Below are 17,993 nucleotides of genomic sequence, written 5' to 3'. Positions count from 1 at the left end.
CAACAGATCATAAAAATGACTTCTACAAGTGCAGTGGCTCTTAACAGGGGCTGACTTTGCTCCCCAGAGGACAACTGCCAATGTATGGAGACACTGTGACTTCACAATTTGGAAAGTGCTGCTGGCATCTCGTGGGTAGAGGCCAGAGATGCTGCTAAACATATTCCAATACACAGGGCAATCCTCCACTATATAGAATTATCTGGTCCAAAATATCAATATCAATAGTTCCAAGCTTCAGAAACACAGACTAATGTAATGGCAACGGATATGGAAATAAGTGGGCTTATCCAAAGTACATATCAGAGGCAGAGTTAACAGAAGTGCTTGTGTGAGGTGATAAAAAGGGAGGAATAATGGTAACTCCTAGATTTTTGGCCTGAGTAGCCAGTTGGATGGTGGAACCATCACTAACAGGGGGAGAACTGAGTGACAACGATTTCTGTCCTTGGAATAATCAACAGCTTTGTTTTAGACAGTTTACATTTGAGATGCTTATTATAAATCCAATTAGAGATAGCAAATAAGAAGTTGGATAGACAAGCTGGCAGCTGTAAAAAGACCAGGACTAATGCTATACACTTAGAATCTCCAGCATATTTCTCCTTCAATCCTCGCAACAATCTTATGACATAGGCGTCATTCTCCTCCAACATTTTAGGAAGTGGAGGCTCAGGGAGAACTTAAATCATTGACTTAGTGGTTGCCAAACCTAACATTGAAACCAGATGCGTCTGATTCTAAAGCCTTTGCTTTTAACCAAGAACAAAACTTGAAGTGACTGCCCCAACCCAAAGAACCAGACCTCTATGTTGTCTGGAGAACAAAAAGTGCAGCATGAGGAGTGGGATTGGGTATCCGATCCCAGACTTTTGTCAGTGATTTAGATTCCTATTTATACTAGAGTCATTTTTAAGTGCCACTGTATTTTTTGTGCTTGCTTGAGATTGGATTCCTGGCTTCATGCTTGAAATCAAAGTATCTTAATTAAATCTCTCCCATAGATTTGAATTTACTTGCCATCTGGAATGCAGAAGCAGCTCAGAGACTTTTAACTTAATTGGGGTGCGAGCCCTTTTGTTTGGCCCCCGTGCTGTTTGGCAGCCCGGGCCCTGTTGCCTCTGTCTGGGACAGGCTTCCCTCAGACTGCAGTCAGCAAAATGGAACATCGGGAAAAGTGCTGATGCCCGAAGCGCTGCAACCCAAAACCACTTAATTAATATACAGGTTTAATGCATTCGGTAATTAAAATTTAATTCCCTTAAGATGTACAACAGACACAACTTCTTCTGCAAGCATTTAATCCATCGTGCTAAGAATAAAGCTGAAAAGGGAATTGAAGTGAAGTTGTGCCTCCTATTTAAGCATTAATTACACGCAGATCAGTACAACAATAGCATGTGCTTAGCCCTAACTGAGTGATCACCATTCTTGCTGAGTTTTGAGGCTCCTCTTTTAGAGAGACAGCATTTTTAGCACAGAAAACCTGTGTGTGCAGAGGAGCCCCTATAAAGTACACTTTGCCATTGAGTATAAATCATACTTGAAGAAATTTAAGCTATCCTCCAAACAAGCAAACAAAAACTCCACATGAGGATTCAAGTTAGTAAATGGACTATTGTCCAGACCATATTCGCATCCTCCTGAGACTCTCAGGTTTAAGTGATTTACCAAAAGAGAAATAATATTTCACTTACAAATAGATCCAGCACCTATTTAGTAAGAAAGTATAGAGCCTAATGGAATTTTGGTCCCTAGCTAACTCTTACTCAAAACAAATAAATTCCAGATATAGTGTCTTTCACATTCACTCTCTAGAAGAAACACAATCCACATTAGCATGTTAAAGCTCTGAGGGAAAATCCTACAGCAAAACTAAGAAAAAACCCAAAATGTCTTGCTTTGTACAATTCAATATTTCTAAGCTATGAAACTCTTTTAAGAATGACACCCATTAAGATCCTGTAGAACTACTTTTCCAAAACACTGTGTTTGGAGAAACTGCTTGACTTTCCCCCCAAAACTTTGACACTTGCTCATTTAGTAGCGCTATTAAAATGAAGTAAAGTACTTTAGCTGCCTTATAATAATTCATCTATTCAATCAATATTTACTTGCATATATGCACAAAAGTCATATACAAAAATCATTCGTAGCTGCACTATTTTTAATGGCCCAACACTCTACACACTACAATATCCTAAAACAGCAGAATGGATGAATGAATGTGGAATAGGCTATGCCTATTCTTTGGCACATGGCCCCCTTCCTCCATCTTCAAAATCAGCCTGGACATGTCAAGTCCTTCTCACACCTCCATCCATCTGGTCGTCTGACTATAGCCAGGAAAGATGATCCGTTTTTAAGGTTTCATGGGATTAGACTGGGCCCACCTGTATACTCCCATCTCAATGCCCTTAACCTAATCACATGTACAAAGCCCCTGGGACCACCTGGAATGACAGGTTCTGAGAGTAAGGACATGAACATCTTGTGGAGGAGGGTGTAATTGTGCTTACCACAATACTGAACACAATGCCCAAACACAGGAGGTTCTCAAAAATTGTCATCTTATTTTTTTCTCCCCTCCCCAGTTTTATTGATACTTGACTGGCATACAATTCTCTCTCTCTCTCTCTCTCTCTCTCTCTCTCTCTCTCTCTCTGTGTGTGTGTGTGTGTGTGTGTGTGTGTGTGTTTTAAGTCAAGTCACAGTTAACAATCAAGTCATTGGTATGAAAACTCAATCCATAATAATTTAAATTGTCCCAAAAAACTAAGGGTTTCTATGTCTGATAATACTTCTTTTGAAAAAACGAAACAATTATCTCAAAAGAGCAGACCTCAAATGGTGGTGGAGCAAAATAAAACAGTTCCCATATTAAATCTTCACCATTTCCACCCTTATATGCCAGTCCTCCACAGGACAGGAACGTGCCCCTCTCCCCCCAAAAAAGAATTATCCAAAACAAATCATCAATAGTGCCATGGCCGCAAAACCCTAGGAACAGCAAGAAAACCATTAGACCGTGTTTAAACACCAGTGTTTGTATGTGCAGCAGCCTCTGTGACCTTTACCCACTTGATGTCATTAGCACTCCCCTTTCACAGTGACAAGCAAACATGTCTTGAATATTGGCAACTGTCCCTTAGGGTCAAAATCGCCTGCAGTTGAGAATTGCTGCTTTGAATTAAAATATATAAGCTCTCTAGTTAATAGAATCACATTTAAGAAATAGCACTGAAAACAAAAGCCAGAACACACTGCCCAAATGTAAAAAATGAATCCACTTGTAAAATATGCTACATTCGATTTGTCTAGATGCACAATACACTAATAAAATTCAAGATTAAATACATGTTCTGATGCTTGCTTTTCTTGAAATGTAATTTTTCTCATCAATACTGCCTGAGTATGTGGGTGAAATAAATAGAAAATGTAAATGGGAGATGCAGGTGCAAAGTAACACGAGAGCGTCTGTCTCCTCATTAAGTTTTTTGAATAATCTGTGTTTCTGTCTTAGACCTAGCAAAGCACCAGCAATGAGGGTTTTTTATATGTAGCACCTTCTGTTGCCGCTTTTCATGGTTCCAGGCAGATGCTAAAAGGGGCCATCTTAATGAAACGGGGGGCGGGGGTGGGTAGAGAATGTAAGAGTGATCAAATAGTATTCAAGATTGAAAGAACATAAACTACACAAAATCTATGGTATGTCCAACCCTGAATGTGTCCTCATTCATGAAAAGGAGGAACTGTCTTCCATTTTCACTCCCACAACTTAAAACTGCTTAGTTCTAGTACCTGTAGAAGGTCTACTAATGATGAATGCCTGAATTTTCATAAAAACAAAAACCTCTTAGAGTGTTATGTGATTGAAATAAATCTTCAAATAAAACACACTGTAAAATCATCTTAATATTTCTACTAATGTCCCAATTTATTATTGACTTTTTTCCCCACATCTTTTCTGGAATATATTTTCAGTTTTCTAATCTCTTACATGATACAACTATTATGTGCATTTATTTTGGCAATATAAGCTTTAAAAATGGTGAAACCAGAAATTCAGACTTAATAAAATACTTTTATTAACCTTATGCTGAATTTCTATCTTCAGAAAAGTATACAGAGTATGACCATTTGATAATATCAAATTGAAGAAAGTGAAATAATCTAATCTGAAACTTAGCAAAATAGTGTTACTGCAAACCAAACCTCCAGGACTAGGTCTAGCCAATATAACACACAACTACTAAAGACCCATGTACACATTGGACTTTATCCAGTAATTACAGCAATTGATGAGATAGTGTTTTATTCACAGATTTTATTCACATGTTATAGCCCAAATGAGAACATCTACCCAAATGCATTATGGGCAGGCCATCTGTTGTTTGGCTGACACAACTTGCCTGCATAAAGAGAAATGAAGTCTTCATAGAGATATGTATGAATGAATTTTTTAATGGAATATATCTATAATGTTACTAGCAAACTGACGAGTGGAAGTAGCATTGCATTTTTCAATTTAACATTTGTTTTTCTCATCACTGTTATTAAAACATGTAATTTCTTTTCTTTTCTGACCACCAATATTTTTTCTTAATAGTTCCCAAACGTATAATGACAGGTAAGTAAGACAGACGGTAGCTAGAAAGATGCCCTCAAATGGATAATAAATATGCACCATAAACATTGCAACAGATTGCACTTTCAAAAATAGCCTCAACATATCTTTCCTTTCACACATCCTTGCTTCTACAATATGACCTTGGCATTCCTCCAACTGAGCGACAGTACCTATATCCACTCCCCTTGAATGTGAGCAGGTGTATGACTAGCTTGTAACCAACAGAGGCAGCGGCAATCATGGAAGCGGCATCAAATGGTTTCTAAGGCAGCTTCCACCTTGGTCACTGAAACACACTTGGAATCTTGAACTTACAGGTAAGCTGCCAAGCTGTGAGGAAGTCAGGCCACCAAGTGATGCCAAGGACAGGCATTCCTGATGGCATCCTAGACTCTAAATCCTACCAGCCAAGGGCTGCATGTGAGTAAACAAGCAAATAGATGACTAGGCCTCAGCCATCAAGTTACACCCCTCTTCCCAGCTGTTGAGTCTTCCAGGTGAGACGTCAGATATGTGGAGTAGATATAGATCAGCCCCACTGTGCGCTTCAGAAATTCCTGACCCATAGAAGCCATGAGCTCCATAAAAACTTGTTTTATACGCCTGAGTCTGGGCTGGTTTGTCTCACAGCTATAGTCACTAGAATAAGCAGACTAACCATAACCAAACATTTTAATATGATGCTTATATTAAATTTAACAAGAATAACAACCACAAATGCATGGGTAGTATGAAACTTCCCTGATACCACATTGACTTAGAAAGTAGACTTTAAAATCAGATCTGTACAAACTTGGCTTTACCAGTTATATGGGTGGTAAATTTTTTTTGGAAAATAAAATACAATAAACATTTTTAAACCCTGACTTTGAGGCCATTGCTAGTTTTTCATTGAAGCAATTGATTTTTCTTTCAAAGATAAGTTAATTGAAAATAATTTGCTTGTTAAAGTCTTTTTACCCATACAAAGTTTTCATCAAATCTTCTAGGTGGAGTAACTTCGGTTTCCTCCAAGAATCCAGGGTCAAAAGAAATACCTTGGGCCATATTTCATCCGAGAATTTCCCAGTTACCCTCTGAGGATCCAGCACCATAGACAGTTCAGCAGTAGTAGCACTTGGCCTCTGACATGACTTTAAAAGTACTCTGCGTTCATAATGCCTTGAAATTACTTCGTTCCAGGATTTCCTTTTAGTGGACTGATGACCCCCTGAGACTTTAAAGCGATTTAATATAAATGGCCTTATTCTGCACTGCTTAACAATGTAAGCTAGGTTCAAAAGGACTAGAATTGAATCAGTAGCCTCCTCCCAGGACTGAAGTACTGCAGCCTAAATTAAAGGCTGGTTTGAAAGAACAATTGTAGTCAACATCATTGTTTCCTTGGCTGTCTTCCTAATGCTGATAACCTGCATGAGAGCCAACCGCAGAAGACTGCTCAATAACTCACTGACTGACTGAAGGGTTCCCTGAGTAACAGGATTTAGCTCAACTCAGTGGTCTTGTATTTTATACCACAAGGTTTCTCTAAAAACCTCAAAGTTCTTCCCTGGTGTTTTATTGTACTGCATTTAAATTAAAATGATTCCTGGATGACATGTTGAGGGTGGATACTATTTGTCTCCAGGTAAGGACAAAAGTTTGCAGAATGAGTGGGGAAGAACCTCTTCTCTCCTGGCTCAGGTTTCACAGTGGAGAAAGTCCAACTAGAATAACAATTCTCGCCTCTTACTCCTCTTATCCACACGGGGATGTGTAAAAAACCTGGGGGAGAGGGCTGTCAGTATATCCACAAGGAGCATAAATTCTGGGTTACTCCATGCCATAGGAGTTACAGGACAGGTTTTCTAATGGGAAGATAAGATACTTGGCAAATTTGGGGACTGGGACTGAGTAAGTCTGACTTATTAGCCTGTTTTCTAATATCTTATTTATCAATTATATCAGTGATGTTTTGATCTTGCCAACTTGTCTTTTATCTCTCATTTGATTCTGAATTCTGGTGGGGAGCAAGGGTATGATAAATAGTCCCCTTTAGCATCCACAGGACACTAGGCAATACATATGTCAGTCTAATTCTCTATCCCAGGTTAATTCACAGTAGATTTGCAAGATGCTCCTTCCAATTCTCTCCTTCCCCAGCATTAATTGAAGACTGTCCTTTAGGTTGCAGATATGCCCTGTATTTGGTGATGTCCATGGGCCTGCCCATCATCCCAGTCTGCTTCTCACATCCTTCCCAAATATAATCTTTGCATATCTCTATCATACCATTTCTTGTAAGGACTTGACTTTTTCTCCCATCAACTTTAAGCTCTTAGAGAACAGTAAATACAACATTCTCATTTTTGTGTTTCCAATATTTATGCAGAATAGTAAACATTGAAGGCATACCATAAGCATTTTTCAATTAATTAAAGTATAAAGTATGAGATAGGCAGAATTCTAAATATGTGCCCCCCCCCCAAGACCCCATCCCCTGGTTATTCAAATATTAATCTAATTACTGCTATGAAAGAACTGTACATAAAATTAAGGTTACCAAGCAGCTGACCTAAAAGTATATAAATTATCTTGGATTTACCTAGGTAGACTCAATATAGTCACATGAGCCCTTAAACACAGACAAAGAAGGCAGAAGAGTCATAGATATACAGCAGAAGAGGGAGGCAGGGGAGATAATGAGGCAAACATGGTGGTCAAGTAGATTTAAAGCATGAGAATGACTCACCCCACCAGAGTGGGTTGAAGATAGAGGAAGGTAGCCATGAGCCAAGGAATTTGTCAGCTATCAGAAGCTGAGAATGACCCCCCAGCCAACAGCCAACAAAGAAAGAGGGGCCTCAATCCTGCAGTCATTTGCAACAGAAATCTGCCAACATTCTAAATGAGCTCAGAAGTAGATTTGAGAATCCCCATGCCTATTTAGACTTTATAGGAGTTCATAATTATTGTAACATCTTGACTATGAATATGTTTATGCATGAGGCAGAATTCTAAGATAATCCCTAAGATCCTCACCTCCTGGTGTACAAAACCTCCTCTTGAATGTAGATGAAACGTGTGTATATGATGGGATATCTGTTCTCGATCATGTTATATCATAGAAGATCCATCAAAGCATACTGGAGTGGAATTTTCTTTCTGGATTTGAAGAAATAAGCTGCCGTGTTTTGAGAGGGTGAAAGGGTGAGGACCTAAGTGAGGCTGCTAGGAACTGATAGAAACCCCTGGCCTATATTCAGAATTAAACAGAGACTTTATTTCTACAACTGCAAGGAACAGAATTCTGCCAACAATATCAATGGTCTTGGAAAAGGACCCTGAGCACCAAATGAGAATCCAGCCGCAACCTACACATTGATATCACTCTAGTGGGACTCTGAGGAAAGGACTCAATTGAGCAGTGCTCAGACTTCATAACTCAGATCTTTGTGAATTAATAGGTGTGCTTTAAGCCATAGAGTTTGTGGTGGTAATTTATTGTGCAATACAAACATAGATTTATTAATTCTGTTCAAGCCTATCATTTTATAGACAATGCTATAGAGGACAATCAGCCTTCAGAGGCAAGACCACTGTTAGGGTGTAGAGTTGGGACCAAAAGCCAGGTTTTGGTTTTGTGCTTCCATGTTACTGTAGAATGGATTATTCATGTATCCAAACCATTCTATAAACTATTTTATTACATTTCATCAAAACATTTACCACCGTCTGATACTGATTGCTTATACACATGCACTCACAGAGACACATACACAATTACACGCATTTGCCTCATCCTAGACAACCAGCTTTCCATCAAAGGACAACTTAACTTATTAGAAAGCCACTTAGGACACTGATGGTGTTAACTTTACAAAGGAGGTATAATTGTACTCAAGAAACTTTGAATTTTTGCATGTGTAACTGATTTGATATTCTCATCGAAATGAAAATTGCAACTTAGAAGTTTGAGACTCCCCATGCCTATTTAGACTTTATAGGATTAAAACAGCTCAAGAGAGTTGAAAGACTGGATGTTACATGCTGTCCATAAGCAAAATAGGAATTTTCATGTGGACAAACCCATGAGATGCTTTCTCTTCGAAATCGAACTTCAAATTTCCTATAAATGTTTGATACACATGTTTCTGAGGACCCTATCACATCTATTGGCTAGAACACCAGTGCCATGGCAGCAACTGTGCATGCATCTTCAGGAAGGTCTCCCGCCAGCATTTAGGTGTCAGGAGTATGCAGATGCGGATGGTCCATTCCGTGCGAGACCCCTTTTTCTGAGTCTGACCGTGACTGCCAATTATTGCTAGACAGAACAGCAATAAAAGAGAGGGGGCAAGAGAACAGTTCATCTGAAGAGCACCGCTCTCCTTGTCCTGTTTTTCCCTTCAAATGTCATTAAGGCTGAATCCAAAATCTGACTCTCACGGTTATGTTTTACTTTTACAAATCAGAAAGAAATTAAACAGAACAGGGAAACAAATTCAAACAGAATGTTCAGCAAGGGAAAAAATGCATTCTCTAATTAGGAGGCAGGAAGGCCTGTTATTAAGAGCAAAACTCTTCACCCCAGGCCAAAGAGCCTGCTTTTAAAATAAATGGGTGCCCTTATCACATGATTAACAAGCGAGAAAGGGGGCTCCATCTCAATATTTTTCCTTTGATAGCCCAAGTTCTGAATTAAGATCTGAGCCTAAGGTATATTTGAAATAAATTTCCATTACTTAGTGACTGTTGGCACTAAGTAGAAAAACAAAGATATTTGGGGGGTTAATAGGAAGGTTTTTGATGTCAGCAACTAAACTGCTCAATTGTATGTTTTAAGATGCAATAAAATATGTACAGTGTAAATACTTCTTAGACAAGAAAGGAATGGAAGAAAAGAAAGTAATTTCCATAAATATGAGTATTTGGAAGCTGGCTTATGTGGCTTCACCCCTCATAAATGACTCTATGAGATGCACTGTATCCATTTTCCCATTAAGGGATATTGTATGTATGTATATAAGTACATGAACCTCTGTAATAAATAAACCTCTGCAAAATCTATAAATTCTCTGCAAAAATCACCAACTTTTAAATTAAATTCAATCCTATCGATTTTCTTAAATCTTAGAAAATATTCTTCTACATCTATAAAAATTACAGTAAGTGTCAGTGCTACATTCTCTAAGAGATCTTGAAAAAAGTATTGTTTTACAATGATATCTTTTAAGAAGATAGCTTTTTAAGATATATAGGCTTTTCATGAGATTTTTAATTAGGCTTCTGGAGCCCTAAGCTTTATCTTTGCTGTGAGTTTGGTTGCTTCTGAAACAAATTAAAAATGTCCATTCTTAAATATAAAAAAATCTCTACCAAAAAAAAAAAAAAACAAATAAAGGTGGTACCAATGTGTGTTGCAGATTTGAGGATGTAATGAGTTGCTTGAAGTTAGTTAGCCCAAATCATCACTATTGTCATCATTATGTGACAATAGATGTGAAATAGTCACATCTTCATATTGTAGTAGCCTAAGGAACCTGCTTTTCTTTTCTCCTGTAAATAGTCACCAGAGGCCCTAACAGATTTCCCTTTGTGTTGCAATGTTCAGAAGTGGGTTGCGAACCTACCCTAAACCAATCACTGGTAAAAGGGGATCCAGTTGGTTTAAATCAACAGTGATTCATAACCTGAAGCTGAGAGAGGAGTCTACTTCTGTCAGCATGTGCTCGTCAACTTATACTGAAGAAAACTGGGTTTCAGCAGGAAAGGATGGAGAAGCGATTGGCTAGGCCACGTGTTATCAAACTGGAGCCACACTCATTTATCTGTCCCCTGTTCATGGACAGAATATAACCTTTCCTGCTACAACAGCACAGTTGAGTAGATGTGACAGACGGTGTGGCCTACAAAAGCTAACATATTTACCACCTGGCCCTTTGCAGATAAAACGTGCCAATCTCTGAGATAGGGCAATCAATAGTATCTTTCATAATTTACATGGCAAAGATCAAAAAGTCCTAGACCTCCCTACTATAATGAGAAAATAACTGAGATTATGTCTATTGGCCACCCATAGAGAGATGTACTGCTTTAGAATCTTGTCTTTTTAATTAGCAGACTTAGCCAGTAGTTTTACACACACACACACACACACACACACACACATATATGCCTAAGCAACCGTTCAACCATTCAACCATACGACCATTTGACCGGTAGCTATGATGTGCACTGACCACCAGGGGGCAGACACTCCGACCAGTAGGTTAGCTTGCTATTGGGGTCCAGCTAATAGGGACTGGGCGAGAAGGGCCGGGCATGCCTGGAGCCCTCCCGAGGTCCCTCCCCAGCCCTGATTGTGCACCAGTGGGGTACCTCAGCCTGACCTGTACCCTCTCGCAATCCAGGACCCCTTTGGGGATGTTGGAAAGCTGGTTTCAGCCCAATTCCAGCAGGCCAGGCCAAGGGGCCCCATCAGTGCACAAATCCATGCACTGGGCCTCTAGTTTAATAGAATTGGGAATGCAATTGAAATAAGGAAGAACAGGAAGTGGCATGAAGACTATCAGCATTCAGAATGGGGAGGGGATGGATCCTGGGATGTGGAAGTCTCTAGCTACTCCCAAGACCACCAGAGAACAGCTTTCTGAGTCTGCAATATAGATCATACCTCTTCCCTGTAACCCTGAAACCAAACCAAAGCATTACTCTAACAAAGTGAATTCTTCCAAGTGATTTTTAAACTCAAATACAGGCACAAGAATTCAAACCAATGTTGTTAAATCCTGTCTAGGCAAGATAGTCCCAGAAGATTATAACATATTTAAAACACATCAAATCTGTTTCCAATGGACAGAACACCAAGCTCCTTTCCTGCGCCAAGTAGAGTACATAAGGCCAAGAAGGTGAAGCTAAAAGGATCAGAAAAGAATGAGAACAAATAATGAGTCACTTTCCTCCCTCTTCCAAGATCCCCAAACACTAGCATTCAGAGAGAAGGAAGGTAGACATTTCAGGTTTGATCAAAATAACATTAGTCAGAAAGGCTAGACAAGCCAACAAGCTGGAAGTAATTTCCATGGAGTCAGTAAAAAGAGTGGATTCCAAAACAGTCTTCTTTACAATATTTAATACAAGCAAATAATATGAAAAACACTCTGCTTTTCTTGGCATAAAAGAGATCAGAGATGTAAGCAAACAGTGCACTAATGGAACTTCATCCCCCCATTTGTAAAACTTTCCCTGATGTGCACAGGATTCTTTTTCAATGTTCACAGTCACTTGGATTCACACAGAGACAGCTCGGAGTTCAGGGTCAGAGGCATAAAAGAGCTAGTGCACAAGTGTGTGTCTATGGGTGCCTGTATGTAAAAAGCTTTCTCAATCATCAGCGGAATCACCTCAAAATGAAAGGAAAATTAACAATCATCTGGTTTCTTCAATAAACAACCTCAAAGCAGACTCTCAAGCTCCAAACTAGAAGCTTCTGAGATTATGAAGTTTCAGAAACAATAATATGAATAATATAAAACAATGGTATAAAACTTGGTAGGACCCCAGGCTTTCTTTCTTGAATACATCAACCCTGAATGAAATAGCTTATTGCCTCATTATAACATTTCCCCTCCATTGTGTGCTATACAGCCACGCTTTAAGAAAAAAACAACTTTCGGCTGTTGCTCAATCTTTTTCACATATAATTTCAAGATGAACTCAACCTTATATTGTCTGTTACTTTCTAATGAACAGTATTACAGAAGTCCCTTAGTCCACAAAACGTATTCATAGTAAAGAAAAGTTTTTAACAAGATAAAGATCATTTTTCTAAGTTTTTGTTACTACAAAGTATAACTTAACTTGAAGAAAATTAATCATAATTGCCTGGCCGGCGTGGCTCAGATGGTTGAGCCTCAAGCTATGAACCAAGAGGTCACAGTTCAATTCCCAGACAGGGCACATGCCCAGGTTGCAGGCTCAATCCCCAGTAGGGCTTGTGCAGGAGGCGGCCGATAAATGATTCTCTCTCTATCTCTCCTTCCACCTTCCTTCCTCTCTAAAATAAAAACAAATAATAATATTTTTTAGTCACAATTGACATGCAAATAATTTAGCTTCAAAGCTTCAAAGTTAGAATTTTTTATTTAAAAACAATGGTGTTTTGAACCTTTACTTTGTTCATGTGATTCTGAATATAACCTGCTTTCAGATAGAATTCTTCATATTTACAGTATTTACCTCTTCTTAACTTGTTTGCCCTGCCCACCATGAATTCAATAATAGCGTAAAAAATAAAATATCTTTGTACACTGGAGAAAAAAGTCACCTTTTCTTGCTAACCTGGAGAAAGAAAGAGATGAAAAGATCAGACATTTTGAACAATACAACCTAGTGAAGATATCTAAAATGTGCTTTCTAGAGAAACAGTTATGAAAGCCTATTGCATTATGGAATATGTAAGTGGGATCCCTGTGGTCTATGTAAATCACTTTCAGTTAAGCACTTACTAAAATTGCTTTTTATGATGTGGACTAGAAATCATTGCAAGTGACACAGACACAGGTTCAAAGTGAGCCAACCTCCATGTAAACGTGGCCTTAGGTTTGGTGCGTGTATAAGATGAAGAGTGATAACTGGAACAAGCTGCACAAATTATCCTAATGGTTGAACTAAATCCCTCTATTGTTTTACATTAATACAATATCCTACATAGCGTTTCAGTTCCTTAAGCTAAAAGATCAAAAGAAAATTTTTCTATAAGTGACACAATGCAATATAATAATCCTCAAATATGAAGAACTATCTTCTCAGATATCAAATAACTATATTGTGATACCTTTTTACTATGATCGCAGGAATTTATGTAGAAACATATGTACCTCGACTCAGGCATTATTGTTCAAACAGAACTAATGTTATTGATCAGACTCAAGTAGTCCAACTAACTACAAGCAAATATCTCTTAGATTAATCTGGGTAGCTAATAAATTAATTACCAGGACAATTCTGCAATCCCTAAGAATCTTGGTTATGTTAATTTTCAACATAATCATTTAGGTTTTCTTAGAAAAATCAATGAAACTATAATAGTGCAATACAAAAAGAGGAAGGAAGAAATATTCACTTATTTTGAATAAAGAAATTTTTCATAAATTAGGATGTAATTATTTGGAAACATCTCTGTAAATTGTCTGACTGCCCAAAAAAATACACATTAATTAATAATAGCCAGCCACTATATAGCACCATTCCAAACGATTTACATATTTCAAATCATTTTACCTCATAACAACACAGAGTAGACCCTATTATTCCCATCTTACAAAGAAACTGAGGCATACTGATTTTTTTTTTAATTAAATCTTTATTGTTCAGATTATTACATTTGTTCCTCTTTTTTCCCCCCATAACTCCCCTCCTTCCAGCTCCCACCCCACCCTCCACCCTCACTCCCCACCCACTGTGTTCATCCATAGGTGCATGATTTTTGTCCAGTCACTTCCCGCATCTCCCACACCCCTTTTTCCCCCAAGAATAGTCAGTCTATTCCCTTTCTATGTCCCTGATTCTATTATAATCACCAGTTCATTCTGTACATCAGGTTATTTATTCACTTGATTCTTAGATTCATTTGTTGATAGATGCATGTTTGTTGTTCATAATTTGTATCTTTACCTTTTTCTTCTTCTTCCTCTTCTTAAAGGATACCTTTCAGCATTTCATATAATACTGGTTTGGCGGTGATGAACTCCTTTAGCTTTTCCTTATCTGTGAAGCTCTTTATCTGACCTTCAATTCTGAATGATAGCTTTGCTGGATAAAGTAATCTTGGTTGTAGGTTCTTGGTATTCAGCACTTTGAATATTTCTTGCCATTCCCTTCTGGCCTGCAAAGTTTCTGTTGAGAAATCAGCTGACAGTCGTATGGGTATTCCCTTGTAGGTAATTGAGCCTCTTTCTCTTGCTGCTTTTAAGATTTTCTCTTTGTCTTTTGCTCTTGGCATTTTAATGATGATGTGTCTTGGTGTGGTCCTCTTTGGATTCCTTTTGTTTGGGGTTCTCTGCGCTTCTTGGACCTGTAAGTCCATTTCTTTCACCAGGTGGGGGAAGTTTTCTGCCATTATTTCTTGAAATAGGTTTTCAATATCTTGCTGTCTCTCATCTTCTGGCACTCCAATGACTCTGATATTAGACCGCTTAAAGCTGTCCCAGAGGCTCCTTACACTATCTTCACACTTTCGGATTCTTTTTTCATTTTGCTTTTCCAATTGGGTGTTTTTTGTCGAATCTTTGGTTTGATTATTGTACTCCTCTGGTCTGCTATTGGGTATAATATTCTTTATTTCAGTCCGTGTATGCTTACTTTCTAATTTCTTTATCGTAGCATCGAGGGTCTCATTAGTTTTCGTGAGGCTCTGCACAAATTTATGGCAAGCCCTCAAAATTGCGATTCTTAGCTCCATATCCTCCATTTCTGTCATGTTTTTTTGTCTCCGCATCTTTTATGCTTTCTTGGTGCACCCCCTTGTGGTCTCTGTGCGCAGTCTTGTTCTAGCCAAGCCTTAATTGTTGTAGTTAACACTAGAGGGATTTGACCCCCAGGCCGACTGGCTATAGGAATCAGCTGTATGGAAAACGTCTGCCTTCTGGGGAGGCGCTAATCCAGCCTTTGCCTGAGGCGATCGGCAAATGGCTGTGCGCAGGGTTTGGGCGGGGCGGGATCAACAGGGCGGGCGGAGGGAGCAGTTATGGCCACGCTCAGTCCCGTTCCCAGAGGCTCTGCTTCTCAGAACCCGGCAGCCGCTGCAAACCTCAGAGAGAAAGCTGCCCTCAGGTTCCAACTGATGCCGGATAATCCCGCTTCTCCCGTTTGAGTCTGGGTCCCTAGAGACTCGCCCGGATCTGGAGCCCAGAGTCTGAGACTCACTCCCGACAGAAAACAACAACCGCGCCCTCAGCCACCAGCCTGCTTTGCGCGCGCACCTCGGTACCTTTGTATTTTCCACACTGCGCCGCCTCTGAGCCTCGATTTGCTGTTCTCTTTCCTTCTAGTTGTAGAGTCTCTCTTCAGCCAGCCTTCCTGTGGTTCTGGGTGATGTCCGTTCAGTCTTTTAGTTGTATTTTTGAAATGGTTGTTTGCGGCAGCGGTCTCCGGTGTTTACCTACGCCGCCATCTTGGTCTCTCCTCCCCGTTTTTCGAGGCATACTGATTTTAATATCTTGCTGAAAGTCACACAACTAATATTTGGCGAAACAAGAATTCAAACTCAGAATAAGAACATCTTGCTCCAGAATTCATGGCCTTAAACATAACAATTTTAAAACAACAATTCACTTGCAATAGTACCATTGACAGAAATAGATAAGGGAATTCCTCTCTGTATAAAAATCATTACTAGCCATAAAAATTAAAATCATGAGACTTTTCTATTTCTTACAATGTTGGAGATGTAGATATATAGATATTGAAGAAATAGGGACTGGAGAAAAGTTAAAGAAATCCACTAAGACAAACATGTAAGCTAAATATATACATGGCTCTGCATTCTAACCCCCACCCCCAACCCCCTGATTTCTCAGTATGTGTGGGGTAACTTAGAAGTGCTTAGCCTGGAGAATGTGCTCCTAGCACTTAGTGGTTTGACAAACATTGTATTTATGTAACTATCAATTCATTTATAAAGTGTTTTCCCCTAGGGTTTACTAGAAGTCAATCAGTCCTAGCCACAGAAAGAGAACACAAATATGGGATGGGAAAATGGATTAATTAATTGGGCTGTGAGAGTTGCTGAATCCTCTGGTTTTGGTGGAATACTGACCTCAACTCAGTTATGTTTCTCCTATTCTGAAATGTATTTATGCTGGATATCTATAGGAATTTCTATATTTGAGCAATCCTAACAGAGAAATGTATGAAGCACTTAAGTATTCTGTAACTGTCAACTGCAGAGCAGGTCCCAGTCAATCAGACACATTTGCTTACTGCACGCTGACCCAGGCATTCAGCCAGCTATTGTCTGCATCTATTTATCAGAAACCGTATGACACCTGATGATTCTCCTAGCAGATCTGCATACACATTTAATAAGAAAAGACTATTTGCACACCAGGGCACTCCAGACTTGAAAATTCTTTGAATAGAAAATGGATGGTAGAAAGTTGAGAAAGAAAAGATCTCTAATGGAAGTGAACACAAAAAAGGCTTCACTGGTGATATTACCTGGGTGGATTTACCACAAATTGAAGTCTGGTCATCAATTTCTCAAGGCCAGAAATTGGAACTGACACTGTACCCATAAATAAGTGAGAAAATTACTCTAAATGCTCACAAAATAGATGTATAATTAAGAATACCTATTTATTAATTCATACTGGAGGATACCACTTCTAATGTCCACATTTGCTCTTATATTTACAGCCAAAAGTTAGATCAGTAGGTTGATGGATAAGTAAAGCCTAGGCCAATAGACAGTAGATCAATAATACGTGGGCAATGGCCATCAAAGTCTCCATGGAGGCTAGAGTCCATGTCATTGTTTTGAAATACTTCTTAATTCTCACCCTTAGTTTGCTGTCTCTCTGGATTAAACAAGAGGTGATAAAAGTAGGTTTACAGCTGTTCATATGGAAATAATAGAAATAAATACTAACACATGAATGAACAACTGTAAATAAACTACCGATCTATAAATGTATAAGTTTCCCCTGACATCATATTGCCATTTTCTTTTTACTTTCTATATTTTTAAAATATATATTTTTTATTGATTTCAGAGAGGACGGGGGAGAGAATGATAGAAATATCAATGATGAGAGAGAATCATTGATCGACGGCCTCCTGCACACCCCCTTCTGTGGATTGAGCCCACAAACTGGGCATGTGCCCTAACCTGGAATTGAACTATGACCTCCTGGTTCATGGGTCTACACTCAACCTTGCTGGCCAGGCCTTTCTACTATTTTTCAAGAAAGACCTTCTACAATTGTACTGCCAACACACCCATGAAGATGAACGGTATTTCAAGCACTAACTGCTTGCAGCATCTCAAAATGGGCTCTTTATGTAACTTAATGAGCTCTAGGGAAAAGGAAATATTCTCAATAGCAAAATCAAACAATAAAGAGTGCTACATGAGAAGGGTTGTATGTTTTCCATATATAAAATTCTAAGCCTACAGAAAGGGCAGAGGTCCTGAGTTTACCACTGTCCCTTCTCAATATTATAGGCCCGTTAAGCTTTAGGAATTACCAAGTATACCATCCCATTTTGTAAGAAAGTGATTGAGGTGTAAAGAGGTTATGCAAATTGTCTACAAGTCAAAAAGCTAATGTATCCATGTCTTCAAATTTTTCAGTTCCTTTTTAATCTCTGCATTTACCCT

Source organism: Myotis yumanensis, unplaced genomic scaffold, assembly GCF_028538775.1.
Source record: "Myotis yumanensis isolate MYYU_CA2020_CCGP unplaced genomic scaffold, mMyoYum1.0.hap1 SCAF_2, whole genome shotgun sequence".
Classification (NCBI taxonomy): domain Eukaryota; kingdom Metazoa; phylum Chordata; class Mammalia; order Chiroptera; family Vespertilionidae; genus Myotis; species Myotis yumanensis.
This window is presented reverse-complemented; position numbering follows the sequence as displayed.